General features: G+C 57.5%; 1 non-coding gene and 1 pseudogene across 1 annotated transcript; both read right to left on the bottom strand.

Moving 5' to 3' along the window:
* Positions 1-8,227: 8,227 nt before the first annotated feature.
* LOC132247836 (U2 spliceosomal RNA) lies at positions 8,228-8,424 on the bottom strand. Its single transcript, XR_009459262.1, has one exon. It is a non-coding gene; the product is annotated as a U2 spliceosomal RNA (small nuclear RNA).
* Positions 8,425-12,491: 4,067 nt separating this feature from the next.
* LOC132248718 (serine/threonine-protein kinase Chk2-like) lies at positions 12,492-14,204 on the bottom strand (annotated as a pseudogene).
* Positions 14,205-17,150: the final 2,946 nt, after the last annotated feature.

Genomic DNA, 17,150 nt, shown 5'->3' on the forward strand with positions numbered 1-17,150 from the left:
AAGACACTTAAGGAAAGATCAGTCCTCAGTAGCAGCAGCAGAACAAGTTGACGCGCCCCAGGAGACGGCAGCAGAACAAGAAGTAAAACCAGATCACCAAGAGCAAGAGTTTCGTTACGTTTCAGAGGATCCACCAGTACCCATGGAGACACCTGATGGAACCACGGAAACTAAGAGCGAATGGGAGGTGAGGTTGCCTGTGAAGTACAAGGATTATGTAATGGGATCCAGACCCCTTTGGTGAGCCAAGTGCTAGCAACCTCTAGCTCTGTGGTCCTGAAATGTTCCCAGTTAAAGTAGCCGCTGAGGGACTTTCAACTACGGGAGAGGGAGCTCCCAGAGTGCAGAAGGGGGATGCGGTCCACAGCGTGTGCCTGGAAGGGGCCTGCGGTGGCACGCTCCAGTCCTTCCCCCCGATGCCCAGTAGGTGCAGTGTGCGGGTGGTGGGTTGTTGTTGTTCTCCCCGCAAGCTGTGAGCGCGTGCATTGCTGAATCCTGTTCCTAATAAAGATAAAGCTGTCTCCCATCCCACCCGTCTGTGCTGAACGCTGGCTCAAGGACAGAAGCCCAGGGGCATGGAGGTCTGGGTGAGTACCCCGTCCCAGGAGCCCGGTGGCCACGGGCAAAGACTATAACGGCTGTGAGTGAAACAGACTCCTTGCAGACGAAGTAAATCAAAGGCACGTGAGCTTTTGTAAGCTAGCTCACTTCATCAGCAGGGATCCAGGTTTTCTCCAATTATAAAAAAATCCCCAGTTTTTATATTTTTATATATAGAGGGAGAGAGAGAGGGAGAGAGAGAGAGAGAGAGAGTGAGTGGGGTTTCATTTTAATCATAATGGGAAAATGTGGATTCAAGGTTAGTGTTTTTTTAACTGAAAATTGGGGAATTGTTTTTCATCAGAGGCCCTGTTCATCGGCTGGTCAGACGGGAGTGCCGGAAGCAGCACTTCTGTCTCGAGCGGTGATGAGAATGGGAGGGGAGGAAAAAGCAGGTGCCGGCAGGGCCTGCGGTACCCTGCAGGTGTCAGTCAGCAGGGCTCGCGGCCCCGCTTTCTTTGTCCTTCCCCTTCCCTCCCCTTTGGTATTCCAATCCCTGCTTTCAGTTTAGCATCATTGCTTCCTCCAGCTGCATCTCAGCATCCGAGGAAGCAAGCTGCTGCTTGCGAAAGCTGATGCATCCCTGGTTTAGTGACTCTAGGAAGGGCAGATCCGCACTGCAAATCTTCCCTGAATCCAGGCTAGCGCGGCCAGTTCCTCTCCCTGCTCGGATCCTTAAAGGAGCAGGCTGAAGGCAGGCCCTTAGGTCTGCAGGCCAGAGTGAAACCTGATGCCACGGCATATCAGAGTACGGTGGATGCTCATACTCTGGTTACTTGACGAAGCCGCGCCTTAGAAATGGGTGCTGTTGATTACTTAATATGTGCATTGTGTTTTTAAAAGACTTTCAGAAACGTAACGTGTTTTCCAGCAGGGCTGTCCAGTTGTTCAGAAGCACCTCTTACACCTCATCTCCGTAGACCTCGTACTTTTATTTATACCATAGGCTTTTTGTAGCTTTTTTGGTTTTTTCCCTATTTCTGAATTGGGCCTTGACTTTTGGGGAGACCAGATTTTTCTGTCACGATTTGTGCTCAGCAGATAAGAGGGTGGTCAGCGCTTCTCTATAGGATACAGGAAAGTGCGACTTTTTTGAACGTATAACAAGGTGTTCGCTTTGACGTCACGCAGTATTAATACCAGCCCCGCAATACTATACTGGCAACTATAGGCCAGTCAGTGTCACCTCCATCCTCGGCAAAGTCTTTGAAAAAATTATCAAGGCTCACATTTGCGAGAGCCCGGCAGGAAAAATTCTGCTGAGGGGAAACCAGCACGGGTTCATGGCAGGCAGATCGTGCCTGACTAATCTAGTCTCTTTTTATGACCAGGTTACAAAACACCTGGACGCAGGAGCAGGGGTTGACGTCGTTTACTTAGACTTCAGGAAGGCCTTCGATACGGTATCCCACCCTGTACTGGTGAACAAGTTAAGAGGCTGTGACTTGGATGACTGCACGGTCCGGTGGGTGGCGAGTTGGCTAGAGGGTCGCACCCAGAGAGTCGTGGTGGATGGCTCGGTTTCGACCTGGAAGGGTGTGGGCAGTGGGGTCCTGCAGGGCTCGGTCCTTGGACCGATACTCTTTAACCTCTTCATCAGCGACTTGGACGAGGGAGTGAAGTGTACTCTGTCCAAGTGTGCAGATGACACAAAGCTATGGGGAGAAGTGGACACGCCGGAGGGCAGGGAACAGCTGCAGGCAGACCTGGACAGGCTGGACAAATGGACAGAAAACAACAGGATGCAGTTCAACAAGGAGAAATGCAAAGTGCTGCACCTAGGGAGGAAAAATGTCCAGCACACCTACAGCCTAGGGAATGACCTGCTGGGTGGCACGGAAGCAGAAAGGGATCTCGGAGTCCTAGTGGACTCCAAGATGAACATGAGCCGGCAGTCTGACGAAGCCATCAGAAAAGCTAACGGCACTTTATCGTGCATCAGCAGATGCATGACGAGCAGATCCAAGGAGGTGATACTTCCCCTCTATCGGGCGCTGGTCAGACCGCAGTTGGAGTACTGCGTGCAGTTTTGGGCGCCGGACTTCAAGAGGGATGCGGATAACCTGGAGAGGGTCCAGAGAAGGGCCACTCGTATGGTTAAGGGCTTGCAGGCCAAGCCCTATGAGGGGAGACTAGAGAACCTGGACCTTTTCAGCCTCCGCAAGAGAAGGTTGAGAGGCGACCTTGCGGCTGCCTATAAGGTCATCACGGGGGCACAGAAGGGAATTGGTGAGGCTTTACTCACCAAGGCGCCCCCGGGGGTTACAAGAAACAATAGCCACAAGCTAGCAGAGAGCAGATTTAGACTGCACATTAGAAAGAACTTCTTCGCAGTTCGAGTGGCCAAGGTCTGGAACGGGCTCCCAAGGGAGGTGGTGCTCTCCCCTACCCTGGGGGTCTTCAAGAAGAGGTTGGATAGGCATCTAGCTGGGGTCATCTAGACCCAGCACTCTTTCCTGCCTAGGCAGGGGGTCGGACTTGATGATCTATTGAGGTCCCTTGCGACCCTAACATCTATGAATCTGTGAATTGTTGTTATTTTTGTTGCTGTGGTTGTGACGTTTGCTGGCAGGTCCTGAACTGGCGAGTTCCGTGAACCTTCGAGGCCCCCAAAAGTCAGTTTCTGAACTGGTGTTATCGCTGACAGCGCTGGGCATTTCATGGGCCCTGCTTACCGTGCAGGCAGTGCCGCGGTATTTGCAGCATACAGGGAGACTGGCAGCCTCCCGTCCTGTTGAAGACTTCTGACTGTCAGTTCCAGCTGTGTATTTAACGCGCACTGCGTTGACACCGCCTTCCAGTAAGCACAGGGTTCCTGTGTGGGGTCGGTCCCCTGCTCGTGTCGCGCGTGCTCCTGGAGGAAGTAGGGCCGGGCAGAGGAGAGGGCGGGCGGCCAGAGGCACGTCCCCTCGCCAGGGGAGGGTTCAAGTCAGGATGTCGTCTTCACGTTGGGGCGTTGCACTGCCTTCACGCAGATCCTGCGTGTCTCTGTCTCTGTCTCGGTCTCGGTCTCGTCTCCTCTCCTCACGCAGCCAGCCAGGAGGCGAGAGGCAAGGAAGCGTTGAGGGGGCAGGAATCTTTGGGATACACGAGCGAGGGAGACGCCAGTGCCGAGGGCGGTGTTGCGAGAGGGATTTCTCCCCAGGTTGCTGGGCCCAGAGGCTGCTCGTGACAGCCGAGAGGAAAGGGGCCTTTTCCAAAGGGGAGCAGCAGCTCCGTTGGGACGGCGGGGTGCGAGCACGCTGAGAACGCCTCAAATGATGCAAAGCGCCTCAAATGAGGCTCCGCGCCCCAAGCTGGAAAGGAGCTGCCACTTTCAAGTCATTCTCAGCTCGTGCCTGCACAGCCGTTAAGCGTGTTCGCTCAGCGTTCGCTCTGTGCGATTAAGTGCATTTTCACGCAACAGGGATGTCCACTTACACACAATTAAGCGTGTGCACAGAAACAGTGAAGCGCAATCACATGCAAGCCTGTTCTAGTTGTTAGCTGTGAGCTAGCTGAGAACAACTAAGACGAAGCAAAGGAGAGGCGCCGCAGCCGAAACCGGAAAGGAAGATTTTGCTCTGTTTCAGTCGTCCACAGCTCCTTCACAGGCAACAATTAAGGGTATTCCTGTTCCACTACCGGTGGGTGGGTTCGCGCTCAGTGATTAACAGGTGTTCAATCACAACTGCAGACACTCACACTCTCACAGGCAACAATTAAGGGTGTTCCTGTTCCACTACCGGTGGGTGGGTTCGCACTCAGTGATTAACGGGTGTTCAAGCACAACTGAAGCACAATCACACTCTCACAGGCAACAATTAAGGGTGTTCCTGTTCCACTACCAGTGGGTGGGTTTGCGCTCAGTGATTAACGGGGGTTCAATCACAACTGCAGATACTCACACTCTCACAGGCAACAATTAAGGGTGTTCCCGTTCAAATACCGGTGGGTGGGCTTACACTCAGTGATTAACGGGTGTTCAAGCACAACTGAAGCACAATCACAGTCTCACAGGCAACAATTAAGGGTGTTCCCGTTCAAATACCAGTGGGTGGGCTCACACTCAGTGATTAACGGGTGTTCAAGCACAACTGAAGCACAATCACAGCCTCACAGGCAACAATTAAGGGTGTTCCCTTTCAAATACCAGTAGTTGGGCTCACACTCAGTGATTAATGGATGTTCAAGCACAACTGAAGCACAATCACACTCTCACAGGCAACAATTAAGGGTGTTTCTGTTCAAATACAACTGGGTGGGTTCACACTCAGTGATTAACGGGTGTTCAAGCACAACTGAAGCACAATCACAGTCTCACAGGCAACAATTAAGGGTGTTCCTGTTCAAATACCAGTGGGTGGGCTCACACTCAGTGATTAACGGGTGTTCAAGCACAACTGAAGCACAATCACAGTCTCACAGGCAACAATTAAGGGTGTTCCTGTTCAAATACCAGTGGGTGGGCTTACACTCAGTGATTAACGGGTGTTCAAGCACAACTGAAGCACAATCACAGCCTCACAGGCAACAATTAAGGGTGTTCCCTTTCAAATACCAGTAGTTGGGCTCACACTCAGTGATTAATGGATGTTCAAGCACAACTGAAGCACAATCACACTCTCACAGGCAACAATTAAGGGTGTTTCTGTTCAAATACAACTGGGTGGGTTCACACTCAGTGATTAACGGGTGTTCAAGCACAACTGAAGCACAATCACAGTCTCACAGGCAACAATTAAGGGTGTTCCTGTTCAAATACCAGTGGGTGGGCTCACACTCAGTGATTAACGGGTGTTCAAGCACAACTGAAGCACAATCACAGCCTCACAGGCAACAATTAAGGGTGTTCCCGTTCAAATAGCAGTGGTTGGGCTCACACTCAGTGATTAATGGGTGTTCAAGCACAACTGAAGCACAATCACACTCTCACAGGCAACAATTGAGGGTGTTTCTGTTCAAATACAACTGGGTGGGTTCACACTCAGTGATTAACGGGTGTTCAAGCACAACTGAAGCACAATCACAGTCTCACAGGCAACAATTAAGGGTGTTCCCCTTCAAATACCGGTGGGTGGGCTCACACTGAGTGATTAACGGGTGTTCAAGCACAACTGCAAACATTCACACTCTCACAGGCAACAATTAAGGGTGTTCCCGTTCAAATACCGGTGCGTGGGCTCACACTCAGTGATTAACGGGTGTTCAAGCACAACTGAAGCACAGTCACACTCTCACAGGCAACAGTTAAGGGTGTTCCTGTTCAAATACAACTGGGTGGGCTCACACTCAGTGATTAACAGTGTTCAAGCACAACTGAAGTACATTCCCACTCTGCCACTAAGCACGGTGGCACCGACCAGTGACCTTTGCCCGGGTCGTCCGTGGGGGAATCCGGTGTCGGGGGGGTTCGGGGCTCCTCCACCAGCGTGGGCAGACCCTCGGGGGAGGCATCCAAGGGACCGCTGGGGTCCTGGGGTCATTGCCATTCAGGGCCCGCTGTCGTCACCAAGGGGCCGTGAGGGTCCAGAGGGGTCTGTTATCACTCGGGGTGCTCCGCTGTCGTCCGGGGGGTCCTCCGCCGGGGAGGCGGGTGTCATCAGGCGGGGTTCCGGGCTCCAAGAGTCTCTCTGCCTCCGGGGGTTGGTCGATTGTCGGGGTCCCGACATCGTGGGGGGTGCGTCAGGGTTCGTCGCCGTCTCGGGTTCACTGGTCCCCCCTCCTGGGAGGGTCCTCCGAGATCCGTAGTCGGCGGTCCACCCTAGCTGGGGTCTCCTGACGTGCCTCAAACGTTCTTGCCAGTGGATCGGGGCGTCCTTGGGACCTGGGGGTGTTGACCCACGTTCCGTCCTCTGAGCCCTGGCGTTCGCCTAGTCCGACTGCGGGGGGACCCAAGGTCTTCGGCTACTAGCCCAAGCCGGGGTTTTCACGTTATCGGGTCCGGCGAACCGTGAGACCCTTCGGCTACTCACCTGAGCGGCACGGATGCTTGTGCAACCGGCGCTCGTTCGGACGTACTGGCGGCACCGCCTTCCCTAGCCCGTCATGACTGACGAGACCCCTTGCTGCAGCGGAGGAAGGAAAAGCAAGCTGCTACTCAGCTCACTTTTTGCTGCAGTTATTCCGGCAGTCTGCCGGCCTGGGTTGGTGCTGGTCCTGGAGAAAGTGCAATAGCAGGCCAAGCGCGGGGGAAAAAAGAAGCGGTTCTCCGTGTTTTCAGCGATTAAACAGGGTGTCTTGCCCTTTTTTAAAGGAGCGACGTGTTGGAAGGAGCAGCGTGTCTGAAGTCCGCCTGCCCGCTGGACTGCCGAGGGCCCTGTGCAGCACAAGCCCCACCCCACAAGCAGCTCCCTGGGAAACGGTGAGTTCTGCTTTTTGACAGAGGTGCGCCGCTCCTGGAGGCGCTGCGATAGCAGGAGCTTCAGTTGTGGTTGAACGCCCTTAATCACCGAGTGGGAACCCCGCTAATTGTACCTGAACAGGAGCACCACAACACAGACACGCTGCTCCTTCAGAAGCTGCTTGCCCTGTTTCCCCTGAAGCTGCTGGCCTGGCCTGGCCTGGCCTGGCCTGCTGCGCGAACGAGCCGAGACCGGTCCCAGTACGGCCAGACGTGGCCCATTTTAACACGCCTTCCAAAAGACAGAACTTGCCATCTCGTGCTGTGCAGGGCCCTCGGCAGTGCAGCGTGCAGGCGCGCTTCAGACACGCTGCTCCTTTAAAAAAGGGCCAGACACCCCGTGGAAGACTGCCTGCGCCTGCGCCTGCTCCAGGGGAGCAACAAAAAGCCTGCGCTGGCAGGCAGTCTTTCAAACACCCTGAATTGTTGCCTGTGAAGGAGTCGAGGACAATTTAAATGGAGCCAAGCCTTTTTAATCTGGGTGTGGAGCCTCTCAGTTGTTCACAGCTAGTTCACACCCAACCACGAGAACAATGCTTTTGTGTATGGCCACCAGCCACGAGGCGCCAGGCAAGCTGTTGTAGGGGGCAGTCTTGAATATGAGCCTTTGACCAGCAGACGGGGTTTGTGCGTCTCCCCTGCCCACGGGGGGCGCTCCTCCCACCGCACCGTCCATCTCCCCCTGCTCCAAGGCCACGCGACGACAAAATGATGCATGCGCTCACCACGTAGTTGGTGTGTAGCGCATCATGCTCCAGAAGCCTCGTCTTGGTGTTGTGGCGGCCTCTGGCTCTTCCCAGGCCTTCCAGCTTTCAGTTCTGGCTCGCATCTGACCTCTGAGACATACTGTACCGTACCGTACCGTACCGCCTGTGTTCAGTTTGTTTCGTTTTGCTTCATAACAGTGTGACGACAACATCCATGGCTTTCTGGCATCCTAAAGCCCACGATTTCTGCTGCGACAGAGGATTTCCGCTGTAACAGAGCTGTTCGCAGGGGGTCACCAAGCAGGCTGCCCCTGACAACCCCCTCAGCTGCACGCTGCTGACCGCGCTCTCCATGCAGGTGCAGGCAGAGGGACCGCTTTCCTCCGGGCAGCCAGCCACCCCGCCATCTTGAAGGCTTCAGGCGAGTAGTAGCCTGCCTGCCAGACTGCCGGGGGTCCCTGCCCAGCACCAGCCCCCCCCAGATGTCTCTGAAGAAGCGACGAGATCTACTTTTTGACAGCAGCAAGTTCTCCCCGAGGGGAGGTGCACCGCTCCTGGAGGCACTGTAATACCAGACCCATGCGTGGAGTGGATGGAGCAAGCTCCGAGTCCATCTCCCAGTTCCAAAAATCCATTTAATATAAAGTCCTCACATCGAGGACATATCAGATATTAAACTGATACGAACAGACTGACTTTTATTAGTAGATGGTAAGGATGGATCCAAAAAAAGATGACAAAGCCGATAGGGAAATACAGAACACCCGGGCGAGGGACTAACAATAAAAAGGATGGGCGTGAGGTTGGGAACGCAACTAGGTTACATGCGATACAAAGTTAGCCAACTAAGCCCGGGGGTAAGGGGAGAGGGGAGTGGGGATGGGGAGGGAGGGGGGGGGTTTGCGACGCTGAGAGAGAAAGAGGATAGAAACACACATACCCGTGACAATGGTCCGCAATGGTGGGAGAAGTGGTCCGAAGATGAATTGTCTCAGTCTAGATATAGTCTATCGCGGGGGTCCTCTTCGGGTGGCGCTGGGTCGTCGTCCGTTGTTGATGAGTCCTCTTGAAGCGAAGGTCCGTCTGTTGCAGAGGGGGGCGGTTCAGGCGGTCCCCTCTGGGTCCGGTCCCCTCTGGGTCAGGTCGCCGGCGTAATTGTTGCGGACGGCGTCCTTCAGGAACCTCTCCAGGAAGGTCCTCGTGCGGGGCGTCACGGTCACGGAGTCGGCGTGCGGGGCTGGCTGCAGGGAGACTGCCAGCTCCCTGCGTTCCTCGGTCCAGGTCCAGGCGCAGCCGATGCGCTTCCCGAGGCGGCGCGTGGTGTTGCGGGCTCGGCTCCACAGCGAGGCAAAGTCCCCACCGTCTCGGCTGAACTCGCCCTCCAGCGAGCCGCTGAGGAAGGTGGCCAGGTCACGTCCGGTGGGTTGCCTGCCGATCCTCTTGCGGGCGGTCTCCTCCAGGGCGCTGGCGGCGATGATACTTACCGTCGCGTCCGGGCAGGTCAGGAGGCGGAAGGCGTGGGTTACCACGGCGATGTCGCCGAGGTCTCCCATGCGGGGCACGTTGGCACCCCCCTGCCGGTAGGGGATGTGCAGGACCTCGTTGCTGGCCCTCAGCGGTAGGTGCAGCCACTTTTTGAGCAGCTGTCGGATCTCGGCGTCCGCCTTCTTGAGTGGGGTCTTGGGGACCGCCGAGCCTCTCAGGACAAACGCGACGCGGGGGTTGAGGAAAGTGTTCACCGCATCGATCTTCTGCCAGAGGGCCAGCAGGGACGAGTCCAGTTTGTGTGCATCCTGTACGATGCCGTTGATGGTTTCCTCCGGCGTCTGCCTGGCCCGGTGGCCGGTGGGTGTCCCCAGGTGGCAGTAGGCCTCTCCGTCGCGCAGGTGCTGCATCGCCTGGCCCTGGATCGTGAGGGTGGAGTGCAGGACGCGGCTCTTCTGCTTCCCGTCGACGTGCAGGGAAGCGCGCTTGGCGATGTTAAAACGCAGGCCCATCCACCTGGCCGCCTCTGACGTCACGTCCAGCATCTGCTGCAGCTGGGTGGCGTCGGGGGCGAGGAGCACGAGGTCGTCGGCGTAGGCCAGGACGCTCAGCTTCTCGCCGTAGAGGTCGAGCCCGCCGGGGCCGCCTGCCACGGCTCGAAGGAGCGGTTCCATGGCCAGGTTGAAGATGATGGGGCTGAGGGGGCAGCCCTGTCTCACTCCCGACCGGATGGGGATCTCCGCGGTTTCCCCGTCGGTGGCGCGGACGGTTGTGGTGCAGCCGTGGTAGAGCTCGCGCACCAGGTTGGTAACGCCGTCCGGCAGGCCCAGCTTGTGGAGGGTGTCGAAGATGTGGCGGTGGGGACGGACCCGAAGGCGTTGGAAATGTCCAGCCACGCCACCACGCACGGCTTCCTGGTCCTCCGGGCGTTGTCCAGGGCCATCTGGAGGGTGAAATTGTGCTCGTAGCAGCCCTCCGTGGACATGAAGCCCTTCTGGCTTCGGCTGATGGCTCCGCCGGTCACTGCCCAGTCGGTGATTCGGCCCGCCAGGCAGCCGGCGTAGAGTTTCGCGACGGTGGAGCACAGGGCGATGGGTCTCCAGTTGCCCGGGTCGTTCGGGTCTCCCTTCTTGTGGATGAGGACCGTCATGGCCCTCTTCCAGGTGGCGGGCATGCGCTGGAACTCTCTGCACCTGTTGAAGAGAACAGAAAGAACAAGGCAGCCCGGGTCACATTTTTTAAGGAGACCGTACCTGATCCCGTCCTTGCCGGGGGTGGTGTCCCTGGTCCTCTTCAGGCGGGCTTCCACCTCCTGCGGCGTGAAGGCATCCTCGAACCCCTCTGCCGGGGGCACGGGGGTCAGCGCTTCGACGGTCGCAGGGCGTGGGGTGGCGGCATCCGTTGGAGGGTTGAAGACCCTGTTGAAATATCTGAAGAGAGCCTCCCAGGGGACCTGGCAGAAGGCCGAGGGTCCCTCCAGGATCTCTCTCACCGCCTTGGGACGGTTGGCCCGGTACAGCTTCTGCATCCAGGAGGCTGCCGCCGGGTCATAGCGCTGGTGCCTGTGTCGCCTCTGCGGTTGGGGCCTGTGATCTTGTTGCGTCGCCGGTCTGTTGTTGTTTCCTCGGGGTTGGCCGGGCCGGGCGGCTGCCGAGAGCTCCTGTGTGAGCCGGGCCACTGAGGCCTCGAAATCCTCGAAGGTGGTGGCCTGGGAGAGCTCCTCCAGCCAGAGGGTCTGCCATGGAGAGGGCATCCTCTGCTGTGGGGAGGGCTCCGCACCGGGAGATTCCGGCACGCTCGGGGGCCGGAGGCCACCCGGCGGCTCGGGAATCCTCGGTGGGACGGGGGCCTCGGGTGGCCCCGGGGGTCCTGGTGGAGGACTGTCCTGTCGGGGCGTCGTGTTCGGTCGGGGGTCCCTGGGTGGAGTCCTGCACGGTGGCGTCGTTGGGACAGGTCTCTCTGTAGGGCAGTCCTTGGAGGTCTGGTCCAGTGGGGTTGTCGGTGGGGTGGCCGGTCAGGCAGGTCTCCGCGCCGCGGCTTGGGTGTGCCAGGCCGGGGCGGCGGACCTCACCAGCGTGCCGGGTCTCCTCTCTGCTCCGTGGCCTTGGCATACCTTTTGATGATTTTTGAGGAGCTTCAAGGCCTCGTATTCGGTGCCGCAGAGGGAGCAGTAAAAAGCTAGGCGCAGCTGGTGGAAGCGCCATAGGTGTTTGTTCATGTCGCCGTGCGACCTGTACTGTCTCGGTGGGTGGCAGGTCGGGCAGAACAGCTTGTTTGGAAGAGGGAAGGGGAGGAACGTGAGTGCCGTCACGTCTGCTCCTTCCCCTGGGTCGTCCGTGGGGGGGTCCGGTGTCGGGGGGATTCGGGGCTCCTCCACCAGCGTGGGGAGACCCTCAGGGGGGGCATCCTCGGGGCTGCCGGGGTCCGTGGGTTGTCTCCCTTCAGGGCCTGCCGTCGTCACCGAGGCGCCGGAGGGGTCCGCTGTCGCTCGGGGCGCTCCGTCTTCGTCCGGGGGGCGTCCTTGGGCTCCGGGGTCCTCCGCCGGGAGGCGGCTCTCGTCAGCCGGGGTTCCGGGCTTTGAGAGTCTCTCTGCCTCCGGGGGTCGATCGATGGTCGGGGGTCCGTCGCCGCCTGTCGGAGTCCCGACATCGTGGGGGGGTGCGTCGGGGTTCTTCGCCGGCTCGGGTTCGCTGGTCTACCCTCCTGGGAGGGTCCTCCGGGATCCGCGGTCGACGTTCCGCCCTAGCTGGGGTCTCCGTGCCTCGAGCGTTCTCGACAGTGGATCAGGGCGTCCTTGAGACCTGGGGGTGTTGCTCCACGTTCCGTCCTCCGAACCCTGGCGTTCGCCTACCGACCGAGGGGGACCCAAGGTCTTCGGCTACTAGCCCGAGCTGGCGTTTTCGCTTTATCGGGGTCTGGCGAACCGGAACACCCTTTGGCTACTAACCTGGGAAGCACGGTCGCTTGCGCAACCGGATACCCTTTCGGACGTACTGGCGGCACCGCCTTCTCTAGCCCGTCATGACTGACGAGAACCCTCGCTGCAGCAGGAGAAAGGAAAGCAAGCTGCTAGTCAGCTCACTTTTTGTTTCTACAGTTCCGGCAGTCTGCCGGACTGGGTTCGGCGCCGGTCCTGGAAATAGTGCAATACCAGGCCGGGCGCGGTGCGAAAATAAGTGTTTCTCCGTCTTTTTCAGCGATTAAACTGATAAGAACAGATTTTTTTTTTTTTTTACAAAGTTATTTTTATTTACCTATGATTAGTTCAAAACCATTATTTCATTATTAAGAAAAATACTTTTTATAAAAATCTAAACTATTCAAAGAAGAAAGCAGCAATTAAAGAAAGTCTCTTTCTTTCCTTTCTTTTCACATTGGTTTCTTAAATGACGTGGAAGGAAAAGCACGCTTAGGAGATCCGGGCTCCTCTTCCTTGTCATGGAGACGTTTTCTCATTGTAGTTGGCACTTTTGATGCCTGGGAAGAATCCAGAGAGAACCCTATTTGCTTTTGTAGTTGTTTAAACGTATCCTTCACAGCCTCATCTTGAAGCCAGGGATGCCCTAAGGCTTCTTCTGTTGTAAGTCGTTTATTTGGGTCCACAACCAACAGCTTCTTCACGAGGTCCAAAGCTGTATTAGACACATGCTTCCATTCCTTTGGAATAAATGTGTATTTTCCTTGAGTGATCTGCTCTTTCAGAGACAGTTTAGTATTTTGTTCATTGAAGGGAGGATATCCACATAAGCATACAAAAAGAATAACTCCTAAACTCCAACAGTCCACAGCACGGCTGTAGCCTTCTGTCCCAAGGGAATTTAGAACCTCAGGGGCAAGGTACGTGGGAGTGCCACACAATGTTTTCATAAGAGAGGTTTCTCCAAGAATCTTGGATTGTCCAAAATCTGTAATCTTTATAAGGCAATTTTCTTCAGAAGATGAAAGTAACACATTCTCTGGTTTGAGATCCCGGTGTATAATACCATTGTCATGAAGGTACTTTACAGCCAACAGCATCTGATAAAAATACAGCTTGCAGGTAGCTTCTTTCATCTTGATTGGTCTTGACACTGTGTCATATAATTCTCCTTCTTCCATCAATTCCAAAATAATGTAATAGTCTTCTGCTTCAAAGAAGTTTTTAATCTTGATTAAGCAGGGGTGATTTATTTTCTTCAAAATCTCTATTTCTGTATTCACATTGAACACTGGATCTGCCTCTCTCACAGCAGCTGTCATAAATCTCCGTTTATTGATTATCTTTACAGCAACTTTATTAAACGTGGCCTTTTCAAACGCCAGTTTGACTTCACCACAGGCACCACTTCCCAAAGTTTTTGACATGATATATTTCTCTCTGAATTCTCTGGGATACCCCGACTGATCATCCACCATAAGATCTGAAAATACAAACACTTTGTTACTCTGTACAGACAGTGCAATTTCAGAATTGTGGGTCAGCGGCAGCCTTTTCCCTCTTCCTATAAGCTCTTTATTTACAAAGGTCCCATTCACACTGTGATCTTCTATGTAGGCAACGCAGGAGTTTTGTGGTCCCGTTTCCTTGAAAATTCGGAAATGCTTCTTGCTGTAGTTCTGGTAGAAACCTGTCTCGGACAGCCCTATCCTAGAAAAGCTGTAGTCACAGCTTTTGTCTCTGCCAAACCAACACTCGTCATTCACACAGTCTGACATCGCTGCTCTCTCAGGGCGGTTACAAAGTCCAACGGCATGTGGACCCGCTCCCCTGTGGGCAGCTTGGCTTACACTGCGCTGCGCCCTGCGTAGTTGATGAAGCCTCTGCCAATGGCCCAGAGGCGCCCCCACGGCCGCGGGGCCGGCTCCTCCGGCTCCTGGTCCTCGGGGATGGGGGGCAGCTCCTGCGTGGGCACCATGTCCAGGGAGCTGAGCGTGCCCGAGCTGGAGGACGACTGGCTGCTGCCCTGCGAGCTGCTGGACGACGAGTCCGTCCCACCCTGCGAAGGCTGCGACTCGCCGCCCGCCGCCCGCGACATCGCCGCTGCGAGCGGCGCGACCGGATAAGAACAGATTGACTTTTATTAGTAGATGGTAAGGATGGTAAATCCAAAAAAAGATGACAAAGCTGATAGGGAAATACAGAACGCCCGGGCGAGGGACTAACAATAAAAGGATGGGGGTGAGGTTGGGAACACAACTAGGTTACATGCGATACAAAGTTAGCCAACTAAGCCTGGGGGTAAGGGGAGAGGGGAGTGGGGATGGGGAGGGAGTGGGTGTTTCGCGACGCTGAGAGAAATAGAGGATAGAAACACACATACCCGTGAAAATGGTCCGCAATGGTGGAAGAAGTGGTCTGAAGATGAAGTGTCTCAGTCTAGATATAGTCTATCGCGGGGGTCCTCTTCGGGTGGCGCTGGGTCGTCGTCCGTTGTTGATGAGTTCTCTTGAAGCGAAGGTCCGTCTGTTGCAGAGGGGGGCGGTTCAGGCGGTCCCCTCTGGGTCCGGTCCGGCGGCTGTTCTTCTGCTGGGGTCCGTGTACTGGCGGTGGCCCGTGATGTGCTCCACGTAAATGTCGCGGGACCACCGGATGGTGTCGGACACCATGAGGCAGCACATCAGCTTGGCGTAGCGGCGGGAGACGCGGCAGGCACGCAGGACGCTCTCGTTACTGGGGTCCCAGGCTCCAAGCGTTCCCACGATGAGCGCGTCGACCGTCACGTCGTAGCCGTGACCCCTCAAGGTGTCGGCCAGCGGGGCGTACTTCTCCCGCTTGCGAGCCCGGGCGTCGGTGAAGGCTTGGCGCCGGTTCTCGAACGCGATGGTGACGTCCACGATGATGATCTTCTTGGCCTCCTCGTTGGTGATCGCGATGTTGGGGCGCATCTGGCTCTCGGAGCCTGGGACGGTGCGGTTGACGGAGACCTGCCCCGCGGCGGCCGGGATGGCCCTCACCAGCCGGTCCTGGACAGCGTTGCGGCGGAGCTGCCAGGCCCTGGCGTGCGGCTTGCAGCTGCACAGCACAGGGGGAGGGTCTCGGCCGCGTAGCCGCACCGTCGGCACCTCTTGTCCCGGTGGCCGAAGCGGACGGCCCCGTTGAGAGGCAGGCAGTTGAGGCGGGCGCGGTGGAGGACGCGCCAGTCCGTGAAGCGCGTGAAGCTCCCGCTAGGCATGAAGTGGTTGCTGGCGTCCCACTTCGAGGTGACGTCGAAGACCTTGCCCTGGTCGGGTTTGGCCCTCAGGTCGCCGGCGTATTTGTTGCGGACGGCGTCCTTCAGGAACCTGTCCAGGAAGGTCCTCGTGCGGGGCGTCACGGTCACGGAGTCGGCGTGCGGGGCTGGCTGCAGGGAGACTGCCAGCTCCCGGCGCTCCTCGGTCCAAGTCCAGGCGCAGCCGATGCGCTTCCCGAGGCGGCGCGTGGTGTTGCGGGCTCGGCTCCACAGCGAGGCAAAGTCCCCGCTGTCTCGGCTGAACTCGCCCTCCAGCGAGCCGCTCAGGAAGGTGGCCAAGTCACGTCCGGTGGGTTGCCTGCCGATCCTCTTGCGGGCGGTCTCCTCCAGGGCGCTGGCGGCGATGATACTTACCGTCGCGTCCGGGCAGGTCAGGAGGCGGAAGGCGTGGGTGACCACGGCGATGTCGCCGAGGTCTCCCATGCGGGGCATGTTGGCACCCCCCTGCCGGTAGGGGATGTGCAGGACCTCGTTGCTGGCCCTCAGCGGGAGGTGCAGCCACTTTTTGAGCAGCCGTCGGATCTCGGTGTCCGCCTTCTTGAGTGGGGTCTTGCGGACCGCCGAGCCTCTCAGGACGAATGCGACGCGGGGGATGAGGAAAGTGTTCACCGCGTCGATCTTCTGCCACGGGGCCAGCAGGGACGAGTCCAGTTTGCGTGCGTCCTGCACGATGCTGTTGATGGTTTCCTCCGGCATCTGCCTGGCCCGGTGGCCGGTGGGCGTCCCCAGGTGGCAGTAGGCCTCTCAGTCACGCAGGTGCTGTATCGCCTGGCCCTGGATCGTGAGGGTGGAGTCCAGGACGCGGCTCTTCTGCTTCCCGTCAACGTTCAGGGAAGCGCACTTGGCGACGTTAAAATGCAGGCCCATCCACCTGGCCGCCTCCGACGTCACGTCCAGCATCTGCTGCAGCTGGGTGGCGTCGGGGGCGAGGAGCACGAGGTCGTCGGCGTAGGCCAGGACGCTCAGCTTCTCGCCGTAGAGGTCGAGCCCGCCGGGGCCGCCTGCCACGGCTCGAAGGAGCGGTTCCATGGCCAGGTTGAAGATGATGGGGCTGAGGGGGCAGCCCTGTCTCACTCCCGACCGGATGGGGATCTCTGCGGTCTCCCCGTCGGTGGCGCGGACGGTTGTGGTGCAGCCGTGGTAGAGCTCGTGCACCAGGTTGGTAACGCCGTCCGGCAGGCCCAGCTTGCGGAGGGTGTCGAAGATGTGGCGGTGGGGCACGGACCCGAAGGCGTTGGAAATGTCCAGCCACGCCACCGCGCACTGCTTCCTGGTCCTCCGGGCGTTGTCCAGGGCCATCTGGAGGGTGAAATTGTGCTCGTAGCAGCCCTCCGTGGACATGAAGCCCTTCTGGCTTCGGCTGACGGCTCCGTCGGTCACCGCCCAGTCGGCGATGCGGCCCGCCAGGCAGCCGGCGTAGAGTTTCGCGACGGTGGAGCACAGGGCGATGGGTCTCCAGTTGCCCGGGTCGTTTGGGTCTCCCTTCTTGTGGATGAGGACCGTCATGGCCCTCTTCCAGGCGGCGGGCGTGCGCCGGAACTCTCTGCACCTGTTGAAGAGAACAGAAAGAACAAGGCAGCCCGGGTCACGTTTTTTAAGGAGACCGTACCTGATCCCGTCCTTGCCGGGGGCGGTGTCCCTGGTCCTCTTCAGGCGGGCTTCCACCTCCTGTGGCGTGAAGGCATCCTCGAACCCCTCTGCCGGGGGCACGGGGGTCAGCGCTTCGACGGTCGCAGGGCGTGGGGTGGCGGCATCCGTTGGAGGGTT

Source organism: Alligator mississippiensis, chromosome 1 (genome assembly GCF_030867095.1).
Source record: "Alligator mississippiensis isolate rAllMis1 chromosome 1, rAllMis1, whole genome shotgun sequence".
NCBI lineage: Eukaryota > Metazoa > Chordata > Crocodylia > Alligatoridae > Alligator > Alligator mississippiensis.